Source organism: Odontomachus brunneus, unplaced genomic scaffold, assembly GCF_010583005.1.
Source record: "Odontomachus brunneus isolate Ranch 3 - 2012 unplaced genomic scaffold, Obru_v1 Obru_scaffold_291, whole genome shotgun sequence".
NCBI lineage: Eukaryota > Metazoa > Arthropoda > Insecta > Hymenoptera > Formicidae > Odontomachus > Odontomachus brunneus.
Genome location: NW_022639741.1, coordinates 109,231 through 123,312, shown reverse-complemented (window position 1 = coordinate 123,312; position 14,082 = coordinate 109,231). Strand labels below are relative to the sequence as shown.

The 14,082-nt window shown below is 42.3% G+C and overlaps 1 protein-coding gene across 1 annotated transcript in view; it reads left to right on the top strand.

Annotated features, from left to right (window-relative positions):
- Nucleotides 1–14,082, top strand: part of LOC116853234 (lachesin-like) — a 177,412-nt gene that overhangs the window by 106,762 nt on the left and 56,568 nt on the right. The window lies entirely within an intron of this gene.

Sequence of the window (14,082 nt, the reverse complement as noted above, 5' to 3'; positions counted from 1 at the left end):
ACGGCGAAATAATTTCAAATTTTCCTCGAGGATAATTACTTTACCGGTCTGTTCGGCGATCGGAAACACGGTGCGAGAGTTATCAGTCGTATTTTGTTACGTAATTCTCTACGGTTGCAATTTGCGATATTGTTCTAAATCTTATCGCGTATCGAACAATTTATAATTACGGCTCCCGAACGCGAAACCCCTCCGCGCGACTTCGAAACTAATAATACGTGACAATGTATCTGTATGCGTACACGAGTTTTGTAATCGATGCGCGTGTTGCTTTGCACCGCGCGACGTGAGAGAGCTCATCGAACGAAAACGAGATGAACTCCTGGAGATGTGGCTGAACGAAACACTCACGTCGGCTGCTAAATTACAGTTTACCGAAATTAGACGGACAAATGTGTAACGCGCGGCATCCTACACCAACGCCGCTTTACTTTAGTTTAATTACCGGAGTTTCTATAAGACAAACTTTCCTGGGGGCGCGTTACTTCTCGGAATTCTAGCTACAATTTCATTTGTTACGTAACAGCATAATGCAACAGCCTCGGCACGGCGACGCCGGCATGTACTCTCGCGTAGCTGCCAATTAATTACTATCATAGTAAAACGCGTCCCGCGACCTGCCTCGTCGAACTTCCCCCGCTCGTCTTTCAATTCATGTCGAGAGATTCTACATGTAACGACGACGCGTTGCAGCGTCAACGCTGCTTCACGATGTAGCAGATAAAACATATTTTAGAGGCTTCAAAATAATCGATGCTCAATAAATACGGGAATAATTTTATCGCAAGGGAAGTAATCAATGGTGGGGTTAGGATGCCCGACAATTAAAATTTATTCCCAATGTAAATCTCGGAATATTCGAATATGTACGCTTTACATTAACATTTCGAGTGATAATAATAAGATAATGCATGAATGAAACGCACAAATAAAATCAATATTACGTCAACAAAGTTCACACTTTATCTTTACTTTATGTCGTAAAGCTCACGTGACTTTGTCATAAGTAATTAACGTCAAGATTAAACGATACGCCATGATTATGATAAATTTAACCAGATGCTGACAGGCGATGCCCTAATTAGAGGATAGTTTATGGGCAAAGAGCAAAACACGTCACGGACATAACGTTTAACAATGACACCGCGTGTCGCTACATTTAATTATATCCCGGAAAGCAGCGTGGCCGGACCATTAAAAGATATCTGTAGTTATATACACGCGTGTCCCGCGAAAAATAATGAAAAGCTCTGGGAATTGGAAAACCGGGGCGTCCTCTCTAATTTATGGCAATCGATGTGCGCGATACGCCGCACGGAACTGCTTTCGCGATGAATCTAATGGCGATTGCAGGCGCCCGAAACCCAAAACCCTTTCAGCGTTGCTGAAAAAGCATTAACGATGCATACGCCCCGTTCATAAAATCCACGCCAACGAAACTAAAATCGTAGCGATAACGGGTTGTATTTGCAAAAAATCGCCGCGAAGTATCAATTTAACGTCAAATTTTTTATGACTTTTCTTTTGTGTAATAAACTATACTTTGGACTTACCATTAAAATAATACATAAAATTGTGCGTATGTTCAATGTGCAAGTTGCAAGATTGTTATCAATTATATAATAAAACTGAAGCACATTTGAGAGAAAATCCTCACGTCTCTCTTCCATACTTATCAAATAAATGTTCTCCTTGAGAATAACAAGTAACGCGCGTATATGGAGACGAAAAGAGTAAAAGAATTATAATTTATTTATCAAAAAATCTAATAATATTGATTCATAAAAATGTATCAAAACTATCACGTGATATTTTAATAATACATTCGTGGACTATAACCAGAGTCGAAAATTGCAATATGGAAATATCGACGTAATTGAACATTCGTTTAAACAGTTTTCGAGTTACAAACAGTCGGTCAATAGTACCGCGCGGATTTTACACTAGCTGCACATATACCGATTTGTCATCTGTAATTCATTTTTGCGGTTCGGCTGATATTGATTTTAACTGTCTATTGGATTTTGTCTCTCGCTAACTGTATACATTAGAGCAATAGACTGATTTTAACAACTGATCGTTGACAACAAGATTTAACAATAACTCTCGATTTTCTACTTTAAGTTATAGAATATGCGCCATCAAATTATCAAATATTGTGTTTTCAAACAGGTTTGGATATTAAATATTTGGATAAGTTCGACTGTTTGTACTCTTAAACTACGATATAATCGACTTTACTCTTTTCGTTGAAGATCAATGCAATTTGTGACTACATTACTAACAAATTACACTCATTCTATGAGTATTGAATTTCCAACACTCACCAATATGCGTTGAATCCCCCGACGTCCAGTCCAGATCCATCCAGCTAGGTTGACCAAACTCGTCGCTGCAGCTTCCTTACGTTGTTTGCTTCCCTATTCACTCACGACATACGCGTCGCGATTAATAATTAATCCTTAATTAGTGACTTTTTATGAGTTTTATGGATTTTACGAGATTTTTATATCTTGATGGTACCTATAATGTTTTATGATTTATCTTGAGACGAAAAACTACAAATTTGTGCGACGTGAAACGAAATCGGAATTCGGAAATTTAATAGGATTTTATTTGTTGTGGTACACCAATCTGTTGTGGCACTTCGGAAACACACGATCGGTACGATAAATTTCATCGAGACTCGTGTGTAAAGAATTGCGCGAAAAAATCGACAATGTTAATTTCCGACGAAAAATCGGAAGCTAGAAGTCGCGGCGATGGTGAAATTCGTCTACACCACTCTCGTAAAATTTATATATTATTGTAGATAAGAAAAACCAGATACGGAGCAAATGCAAATTTAAAAGTAAAATTCATAAATATGAATAAAGTCATCGCGAGTTCTGCGCGTGTCGCATTTCTATCGCGTGACTACTTCGCGATATTGCTTCGCAACTTTGACGAAGTTTGAGGGTCGAATTTCATTCGACCAGTATTCGGACGATCGTGGCAGACCGTCGACATATTTGTGAAAATCGAACCTAGTTGAGCGAACTAGTAATACAAGTCAGTAATATAACGAGCTCTCTGAAGAATAACAAGGCTACAGCAAAAAATATCGAGTCTTTATTTCTAGAATTCAGTACTCTGTATGAAAGTAATTTTCACGTAAAATAATGAATTTTATAATAATTATGTTTTCTTTCAACTTAATCAAATTATTAACAAAGTATTTATAATGTCAAGCATTCTCAACAACTCTTGTCTTTCAAGCCGAGGAAGTCAAGCTTGACTCGTTTTATTATATTTCGCTCAACAGTTTATCTCATAAAGATACGAAAGAGATACATGCAAAAACCAAAATCTAACGTAAATCGCATTGATTACGTTTAAAAATTTCGGAAACGAACCCATCACCTTAAGAAAAAAATATCCTTTCAAGTTTCTGACTCACCAAACTGCTTCGAAGTCAGGGCCAGCCACGTTCCGCTACGCAGATCTAGAACAAAAAATAAATTTTTATTGATTAGACTTTTGCTGTGCCATGAGTGAAAGTGATTATGAATGGGGATAAATTGTTTGCAATTAAAATTCGAATTATTCTAACAGTTAGATCCTGATTTTTTATCGCAAGAAATTAATCAAACAGAAATAGTACGAGAAATCTAAAGAACAGAAATATGAACGTGTAAACTCACCTTCGAGCCGAACCGGATCCTCCGGTGCTGCATTTGCCATCCAGAACCGAAACCTCCACAACACATCTATGTTCCACGTGGTCGTTGGTTCTGTCAGATATGAAAAGAAATAATTTTCTAGGTTAATAGAATAGCGGAATACTCGTTTCTAGATAAATCGAAAATACAGATAAATCAATTGTATTTCTTTATCAATTATTAAGTTTAACAAAGAAAAATATAGTAATTACCAGTTAAATTTCAAATTGCTCCTATTGCTCACGACGTGTAACGATTGCGGTACGCAAATGATTACTCTGGTCTTTTATTAACTTCGACTCACTTAACAATGAAAATAACGAATAACAATGAAAAACACGAAACTAACGAGCGATGTTGTCTAACATGCTCACTCGTTCGCGTCTAAACTGTTATGATCTCGAGCTTGTACTGATAGGCGTGTGTGTGTGCGTGTGTGTGATGTGAAGGTCGGGCAACCTTCAACACGCCGAACTGTATCAAGCCGTACTCCAAAACGCAACCCATTCTACCTACGTTGTATTATATATTTAATTTCACGTGAAATTTTAAAACATTCGCGAAAAATGGAAAATGGAAAATGAGAACTGTCAATTAAAATCCACAAGCAAAACGAGCATGACGCGATTTCTAATAACAAATGTCACGCATCAAAAACCGATCACACCGATTATTCTGTGGCGAATATATTCTGACCGTAAACGGTTTCAAAGAGAAGCGTAACAAGTCTGAGAACTTGTTAAACAGTTCTCGTGCCGAACCGGAGCCTTCGTTACTACATCCGCTGAAACTGTATTGCCTGTACGACCGCCAACTCCGTCAGATCCGAGATAAAAAAGGCAATTTCCCTAATTAGTTATAACAGAAAGATTACTCGGACGAAGCAATAATGCGGAAATTTTCTTTGTTATTCTTTTAATTTCAAGATAAATGAGACGTTGCGTTTCAAATATCACGCTTAAATAATATTCACTGATCGCAGTGATTACGGCTTGATAAACGCGGCGCGACTTTTGTTCTCTTCATGTTAGCTCTCCAATTAAGTTAAAAAAAATCAGAAATAACGATCTACGTCGTCCGACGTGTTCACTCACTCGCGTCGAAGACTGTTATGGCTGTACGCGCGATCAACTGCACCGCTCGAGCGCGCGGCCTGCTGAAGGACACGCGTCCTTCAGAAGAACATATACGTGAAATCGTATACTTGCTCTGATTATATTTGAGTATAGGCTGTCTCAAAACTATCACTCAATGCTTTAACAATATTCTAGGGACTAATTCGCATTTAAAATGTTCCATTAATATGTTGCTTAAATAAATAGTTGTAGAAAACGAGAGAGATCCTCTATGTTTATTGCATCCAGGTGTGCTCATTGAGGACAAACCAAATGACTGTGTGCGATGTGTAAAACTCAATTTGGCAAATGGATCTCCATCTGCGCGCACGGCCGCGACGTTCGATATAATGCGGCAAGTTCCCGCCGAAATGTCGCGATGTCGCGAAAGTTCCAACAGCCGAACTTCTCCGCAATTTCCAGTCTCGAATAATACGAGATTTCCGCGGGGGCGTTAAGAAAAAAATGTTGATCCCTCGCGACGCACGCTTCCCAGAGTGCTGAAGATCTCTCCGAGAAACGTCGCTTCGAAGCAACGTTGGATTGGAAAGTTTCCAAGAGGGAATTTTCTAGCGCGTTCACCCCCTTTTCTCGGCCCGGTGTCTCCTCCACCCGCCCGAACCGTCGCATATCGACCGAACAGGCGTTTAATTTATTTCGTACACGACGAGCGTGTAACGCGCGTTTGCGTATGCCGTGCATCGCTGTTTGAAGATCCGAGTCGTCGATCGGGCCTTGCGAGGGGAAACATCGCGACCCCATCCGACCACGTCGCTTTCGAGTCGCGTGCAATGTACACATCGGTCACGTGGTGGTCGAACAAACTGACGATGCTCTTTCGTTCCGGGGCTCCTCGTTACGCTGCGGCTTGACGGGAAAAAGAGTCGTGTTGCTATGCAAGCGCGTTAAATTGCTTTCTTTCGCTGACACTTTTCCAACTGAGCGCGATCTGAATTTTCCTCGCGCGACCTCCGCGGTGTACGATTGGATTTCGCTCAACAGCGTGAAGAACGATACATAGTCTTCTACATTAATAAGTAACAAATAAGTAACTCGCAAATAAGTAACTAAGCACACTTGGAAATATATGTCTCGAAAGAATCGAACATTAAATGATTCAAGTCTTCACAAAATAGCGATAAATTACAATTTTTAGTATCAAAACACAATAACCTGTGTATAGTATTACATTTCTGGGAATTTTCGATTGATTCTTCAAATTTAACGGAAAATTCACAGGATTAATTCGCAGAGTCGAGATGTCATCACGGTATCTTTAGAAAATCAATTGCACTTAACAAGTAAAACGATATTCCAAGGTAAAACGGTTTCTCCGCTCGCCACGATATAAGAAATTGTCATATCTCTCACGAGCTTTCATTGTTAAATGTCATCTCGACTGTTCAATGCAAATTCTGATGTCAAGATTCCGTTGCAGTAATCCCTGTGACATTAACTGAAGGATAACGTGCTGCAAACGCGACTAATTTCGAGCGTATTGTGCATTCTCCTTTGATAGCTTCAAAGACGTGTATCCCTTTGCGTTACAATACAACGTTGAGGACCACGTGCGCCTCGTGAATCGCGGCGACCGGAAATATCATATTAAAAGCGGACTTCGCGCGCAAAGTCATCTATGACTTTATGAAAGATAATCCGATACGGATTATCATAGGGAGCTCTTCGAAACCCACCAACTCCACGCAATTCCCTTCGCCTGAATAAAACGCTTAATGGCAGTTTTAAGCATGAAGCGGATAAAACGAGATTAATCGAGACGTGACCGAACCAAAGACTGATTTCTTTCCGCACGCGAGGCCGCTTGATTAGAAAAGTTTCGACTTTTACTTTATTATCGGGAAGCGACGCGCCAACATCGATGTTTCCCTAACGTCTGCGAGGTACGATTATCTGCCTAACATGCTCTTACAACCGGGGTCCGATCTTTTTCGCCGTCTCATCCGCGCGCAATCCATAACAGATTCGATTTCTTCTTTTCGGTTGCGTGCGTACACGAAGCAATGGAGAGGGCGCGTGTTTTATAAGCATTCGTGACATCACGCATGAATATTTGAACTCTCGCATAAACGCGCCGATTTCCATGTAAATTGAGTAGCAAACATATTCCGGCGCGAGGTAAAAATGGATAACACGGCGTCGATGTATGAATTAGTGAACGATGTTTATTTTGTCCCTCGGTGCGAATAAACCAATCCAGATTCTCGCCCAATTATTGATTTTGTCTGACCTGCTTCAAATTGCCCTTGCCATCGCGCGCGTGCGCGCGCGACATTATTTAACGAGTTAATTTCAATTTTCGCTCCAAGATGGGGGAATAAATTGATATCGGTCATCGTTTTTCTTATCCCGCTTGCTCGCGCGTATCAAGACCTTGTCTTTCCTACATGTCCTGTCTACGTGTAAAAAAAAGTCAGAAATTATACAACTTTTATAATTAATAAACAGAAGCGACGCGCACATTAACGAGCAGTCTTAGCGCGTTGTATGCTAAACAAAAACTATGATATACAAGCATAAAAAGTGAAGCAATGTTTATATTATCCAGCAGCAGCCTGAATAAATCATGTCGCTTTCGCGCCCACAATTCATCGTATCTGTACGCTTCTATTTTTCGAAAACGACAAAACATGTTTTTTTTCTCTGAAGCTCTAATTGAAGTACGGATGAAATATGGACCGTTCCCGAAAACATTGTTTCAATTCGTCATTGTTTCAAGAGGGAGAGAGAGAGAGGAGGAGGAGGAGCTGTCTCTGGCTCTTGTTCGCGCACGACACTTTTACACATCTAAATGTAACATGTCTGAGAGATCACCTGTATTCACTCGTATTGTGCCCCGGCAAAAAATTTATTATTAATCCCGGCCACGTGAAGAAACTCGTGCAAGCGGGACTTGGTTCCGTGAATACCGAGTAATCTCAAATTACCCAGCAAGTACTTAGTATCGGTCACGAAGGCAATATCGGACGCACGCGCGGGTTACATCGCGATTTCTCATGAAACGAGATCTCGAGCGCGAAATGGCCGTTCGGCAGCGCTACGTAGCACTATCGGCAGGGGTCTGCATGCGCGCATACGCGATCAGACTTCAATTTCCAATTGTTCGGAATAAGTCGTCTATACGAACATTGGAAATGTTCCGCCGCGCTGCAGCGGGGTGCACACAATTTGCGATAGAGACTATTAAATTATTATTCCTGGACGCGGCGGATAGCAGTTACGATTTCCACGTAGATCGCGGATGGGGTAGCGCGGCTAGGCCAGGCCGGTCGATTTGCTGGGCTCTCCGCAGAATCCTCCGGAGTGCCGTAATGTATATCACGCGCAGACGAAGAAACGATTAAGGATAAAAATCTTTTCTCCGTTACCGAACGACCGAATGCTAAACTTATGACGAGCCACGCGATCTAGTCGCGGCGGAAACACGCTGGGAGAAAAGAGGTGGATGGGTGGATGAGCGCTGACCGTAGGGTGAGGGGGAGTTGGCGAGAGGGAGTTGGCGAAGGAGGAAATAATACGTTCCACCTCCGGCAGCAAGTCGATAAGCATCATTTCGTACCGGTGGATGGGTAATTGGATTGTCTCCCTTCATGCATTTCACTTTTATTACCGTTGAGTACAGCCGGTAGTGCGGCCTTATTCAGTTTGCGATTAGAAGCACGACGAATGCCTCGGAACCGACGAAGGGCCCTCTACGCTCTCAGGAAGATAATGGCTGATGCATTAAACGTTTTGTATTCGAGGAGCGCTGCCACATCCCTGACAAGATTCCTCTGACTGCGACGCGTTCTCTTACCGCGAGATTGCTCGCCAAAGCGCGAATACGACTTACCACCGCGTGTTAAAGCAATTATCGTTAACGATATTTGTTTTGTCCGACCAAGTCTGAAGAATTGCAGTAGTTTCAGCGCATCAAGAGTACACATGTTACGAAAAATGTAAATGACAAACGCCGAAAATAAACCAGCACAGTGAGAATAAATGAACAGACGTTTCACCGTAGCATGTCCAGTTGACACGGATATTTAACCGAGCGCGTAGTAAAGGATAGCGGCTCCTCTCCGGGGATCATTACAGCGTGAGAAAATGCCGAGGCGGTGCATGAAAGAGCACGGGACCCGCGCAAATGAGTCGCGTCGTTTGAGTGAAACGACGTGTATGTGTATGTGTATGTGTGTGTGTGTGTGTGTATACATGTGCACCGTAAACTCCAACTTCTACGTCCTCAGGAGTCCACATCCCACGGCAGGATTCGATAAAAAGCCCGAGGAAGTTTGCGCGACCGTCACGAACAGTCGCTTTCCTCGCGTTACTTCGACATCGCGCGCATTGCAAGATGCGCCTCGGTAAAGTCACGCGTCCGATTCGCGAAGCGAAGCGCATTCGCAAACCGCGCCGAGCTGAGCCGCTTCGTTTTCTTGTGCCGCGACTGAAGCGGGAATCGCGCGGGAATTTGCAACTATACTTGACTTCGGAAGCGCGGCAATAGTTGTCGGCCTCGCCGGGAATTCGCTGTTCTCCAGCGCTTCTTGCGAGCCGCGTGCTCCACTCGCGAACGCGCATCGGAATTTCGCGCGAGGTGCAACTTCGGTTCCAACATGAACGGAAACGAGACTCCTAGGATGCTCCGTTCTGCAGGAGCCTTCTATCGCGCCGATATATAGGGAGAGAGAGAGAGAGAGAGAGAGAGAGAGAGATATCTGAGAACAGTATTATGGGAATATGAACGTGGCGCGCCGTTGAGAGGGGAATGCAAGATGAATGACGTTGCGCTGTCTCGAGGAGATTCGACTTGTCGGAGCGAGGAATGTAAATATTGTATAAATTATATGAAAGTTAAAAGTGAAGAGAATTAACTCGATGTATATAAATTCAAAAGTGTCATATTCGAATGTGACAAACTATTCTTGGCTTATTTTTCCGAAATCTATTCTTGCGAATCGCCGTTAACGAGTCGAACTCCACTGCTGGCGTTACAACAATTTTATTTTAAGACCAGCTCGTAAATTAAATTTCAAAGTTGCCAGTTGGAGTCGTGAAATATCTTGCCAACTACCTTTGAAAACGCGGAAGTTATCATGCCGCCTCTCGCAAGAAGTTTTTTGCCGACCGTAGGAAGCCGTCTTCGCGGTATTTTTCCGCTCATTTGCGCGTTGCCTTCGGTGCTAGCGCCTTAAACCGGACGAAGATGAGTGGATTTACATGCAAAGGTTTCGCAGCCAACTTTGCCGCGCACCTAACTTCGCATTTCATATAAGTTACACCGCGAATGCATTAATTTCAGCGAGCAAAGCGAGAGAAAAGTCGCGCTCGCTTTCCCATGCTCACGCCTGATTTTTTCCCGCAGGAATCTCCTCCAGGAATCGGAAAACAAAGTTTTCTTTCTCTCTCGCTAAGTAAGTCGCCGGGGATAATCGGTGATCAACTACATGTGACCAATCTGCTTCCACGATGTTGCTCTCGACGGGAACAAATGACATCGTTCAAAATGATGGATGAGCGTCGCGCGCGGAGCAACATTGCCTCTATATATTTTAGATAAAACATTTATGAACATCCTTGCACGCGCATTCTTCTGTGTCTCGCGAGACAATCACGTCACTTGAAAAAGATTAGCGAACATTCCAAACAGTCTCTTAACCGTAGCGCAAAGTATACTTCACGTACAGACAAAACTTATCGGGAAATAAAACAATACAACTAAAGTATATATTAAATATATATTACATATCCCTCGCTCCTTATGAATTTATCTCTTGCGACGTATATTACCTACTACAGACATTTAATCGTACTTTTGTAATAAAAAAGAAACAAAATTATTTTTGTTGCGTCTTGTTTTAACGTCACTATTTCCAGATTCGCTCGTACGACCGAGGCCACATCGATAATTAACTTTCATCGCGTGTGCGCAAAAGTTCTGTGAAAAAATATATTTGTCCAGTCTGTCACGCATGCTATCCCTTCATTCCTTCTTCAATGCACACGATAATGCAACCGAAGCGATTATTAGAAGCGGATTCAATTTTCAGCGCAACATTCAGACGAAATTCTCTCACTTGCTTACTCAATCTCCAAGTGAGTCGACTGTTTTTTCGATCTCAGAAACTCATAAAACAGCCATCGCGATCAAGCACGGCGCGCAATTAACCTATCCCTGACGAGCCCATTGCACGTGACGAGTATAGAGGAAAGCGTATGTAATCGAATCTGCACTGAATAAATCTCGGCTTCAAGTCATATCAAGCGAATTAATCCGCGAATGTATGCGGCCAGCCTCGATTTTGAGTCAGCGCTGATGGTTTCGGCCGAGTTGCTAATTAATCGCCACCGTGTCCGTCGCTCCGATGAACAAAAAAAATCTACGATAAATCGAGTCGGGAACGGCTAGGATTTTACTCCTTTTTTCTCTATCTCTCACCCTTCTTCCCCCCCCCCTCTCTCTCTCTCTCTCTCTCTCTCTCTTTCTCTCCTTATACGCGCCATACGTCACCATAAGCGCTGTGCATATTTCCTGACTCACTCGGGCCGGAGGTGAGGAAATCCATTTCGTCGGCCAGCAGTCGAATCCGCGATAAGTCAGTCGAGAGAAATTATGCAACGTGTTTCTGCGTTTGAACCCAGACTTCATTAAAAGAGCAACCTACATATCGCGTTGCCTTACGCGTGTAGAACATTGCAATAACGAGATCTCTTGGGTAATCGTAGCGAATACGTCCCGACAGGGATATGATATTTGATTAGCCTGTCAAAGACAACACTTATCTACCTTCATCTTTTTACTCTAATTAGAACTTGACGTAAAATTAGGCCGCTTATAGACTCATTTTTAAAGACAGGAAAGAAACTAAACTAAAATAACATGTTTTTGTCACTCACCAATGTTCGATAAATGCAGCCAGCCCTCTATTGGGAGAAGAAGGGAATTCCTCTGAACATAAATTTAATTTCGATTATAGAGAGTTGAGTTTTTACAGGTTCAAAGTAAAACAATGTAACGAATCTTCAATTACACGCGTTATTTTGTAACAGCTATCGTCATTAATGTTACAATCGTTAATCTGTTGTTGCGCACTGCTTTCGTCTCCCACAGAAATCCCGCGATACTTTGTGGAAACATCGCTGCTAGCTCGAAATCTAGTTTTCTCGCGAGAGTGATATATAGCGGCGCGTGATTTTAAACAGCCGCATACTTCAGTTTGTATCTTTCGCGAACGGAATAAAAAATGAAATGAATTAACGAAGTGCCAGAAGAGAAATATACGAGCGCGACGTGTCGCCGTGTATCTCCCGCGACTTTAAGCTCTCGCATGAAAATTGCGAACGCTTTCAAGGAGCTTTAACTCGTCTGGAATTTCGACTTTCGCCCGCGGTCACGCGTAATCGGATTAACAGTCCTTTTGAAATCTTCATGAGTTCTCTCGCGGAGAAAAAATTAATTTTCCCAGTAACACATTTTATTCATACATCGATCAAATGATTTCCATACCTAATTCATAATACGATAATTCAAAAAATAAATCATGTATATATAGTCTGCAATAGCATCGGGAAAGATCTTAAATACACAACGTTCATATAAATATTCTATCCGACGCTAATGCAAGTCTTGTGCAACGTTAAAGCCATGCCAACGTTGATTATTTATTGAATAATTCCATTTTTCATTGGCGGTTGATGGCCATTCGAGAGTGCGGGAAACGCAATATTCCGCGACCCAGAGCTGCGGATTTAACAGTCATAGCATTACTGCTTTCTAACAGATTATCAAAATATTCGCAATATGTCTCTGAGCTGGATAGTACCTACGGAATTGTTGTAATGCGTGCCAGGCTTGCGCTGACATTTTTTGCGTGCTCGCGAAATAGCATTCGCGCACTTTATGCATAAAACTCAGGCGAGCCGGCGCAGTCGCCCGGCGCGATAATGCCGCGCGATAAAATCTCTTCTTCACGACGGTATTTCTACACCGACGGCGTATCACCATCGTAAACAGGAGCGACACTCGATGTCAGCGGTAAACGCTTACGCAGAATCCAGGACGTGATGAAGCAGAAAGAGAAAGAGCAAAGTCTCGATGATTATAGAATGTTGCGCCGACAACGTGGATAAGCTAAGCCGGAATTGCTAGTTCGCTGGTCTTCCCGCATTATAATTCTGTCTACGCATACATTTCGCGTATAAACGCGAAATTAACAAAACACACGAGAGACAAGGGGAAAACAAACGAATGATCAACAGGAATGAGTAATCAACTATTAGCGCAAATTCGCGCGCAAATTCACGCTATCGATCCCTTGGTCGTATATATCGAGTTTTCTCTAACCGCGTCATAGACAAGCGTATAATACGCGAAATGTGCTGAAGTAAGGCTATGATCTAGATAGAGAGCACCGAATCGCTCGCTCCGGGTTAGTGAACCCGAAACGCCGGTGCAATTCGCCCTGTGCGACTACTGGCTGACCCGTTCAACCGGCGGAATGTATTCACGATTGCCACACGTCACGTTATACCACGATTTGGAAAATGGTTCGATTTTAATGACAGCCGCGCACTGACCGCGATTAACCTAATGGATCTCCGTGGGTCTCATAAAGGAGACTGACGCTTTATATCAAGCACGTAAGCACGTACTCGCATCGCGCGTTCACTCCGAAATGCGATTGAAACGAACCGCGGAGAAATAATAGCAAAGGCGGATACGCTAAATTTCGGGTTTGGCTTTATCTTTAGTTCGAACGCTAAACGCGAACACAACTCTCTCGTGGGAAGTTAAAGTAGCTAAGAATATTAAAATCTTAATCTTACAACTTCTCCATCTCGAGAGTCCTTTTCTTGTCGTGTACGTTCGAAAGTTTCGAAAGTAGAAATTTCGAACTCGTTAAATACTTCGTTCCGTATTCTAATATTCCCGAAATAGTTCATTCCTGCTGTATTAGAAAGTTAATATTTTAATTTTGCCCAACGAATCGAGAAAGAGAGAGAGCTCGGCGCTTCGATTAATTTCTTGTTCAAAACAAATCTTCGATTCGCCGGTAACTTGGCAGCAAATTCAAACGAGTGTTGTAAAAGTTACGGAGGTACGCAAAAAAATATCTTGAGAACAAATAATTATATACGAATTTGGTTTCTATATAGCAATACATAATCACACATGTAATTATATATGTCCATACCGAGAAAAATGATGCAATTGAAGTAAATGGTTATATTTTTCTGGCGGCTCGTGATGTAGACGTTTAATGGGG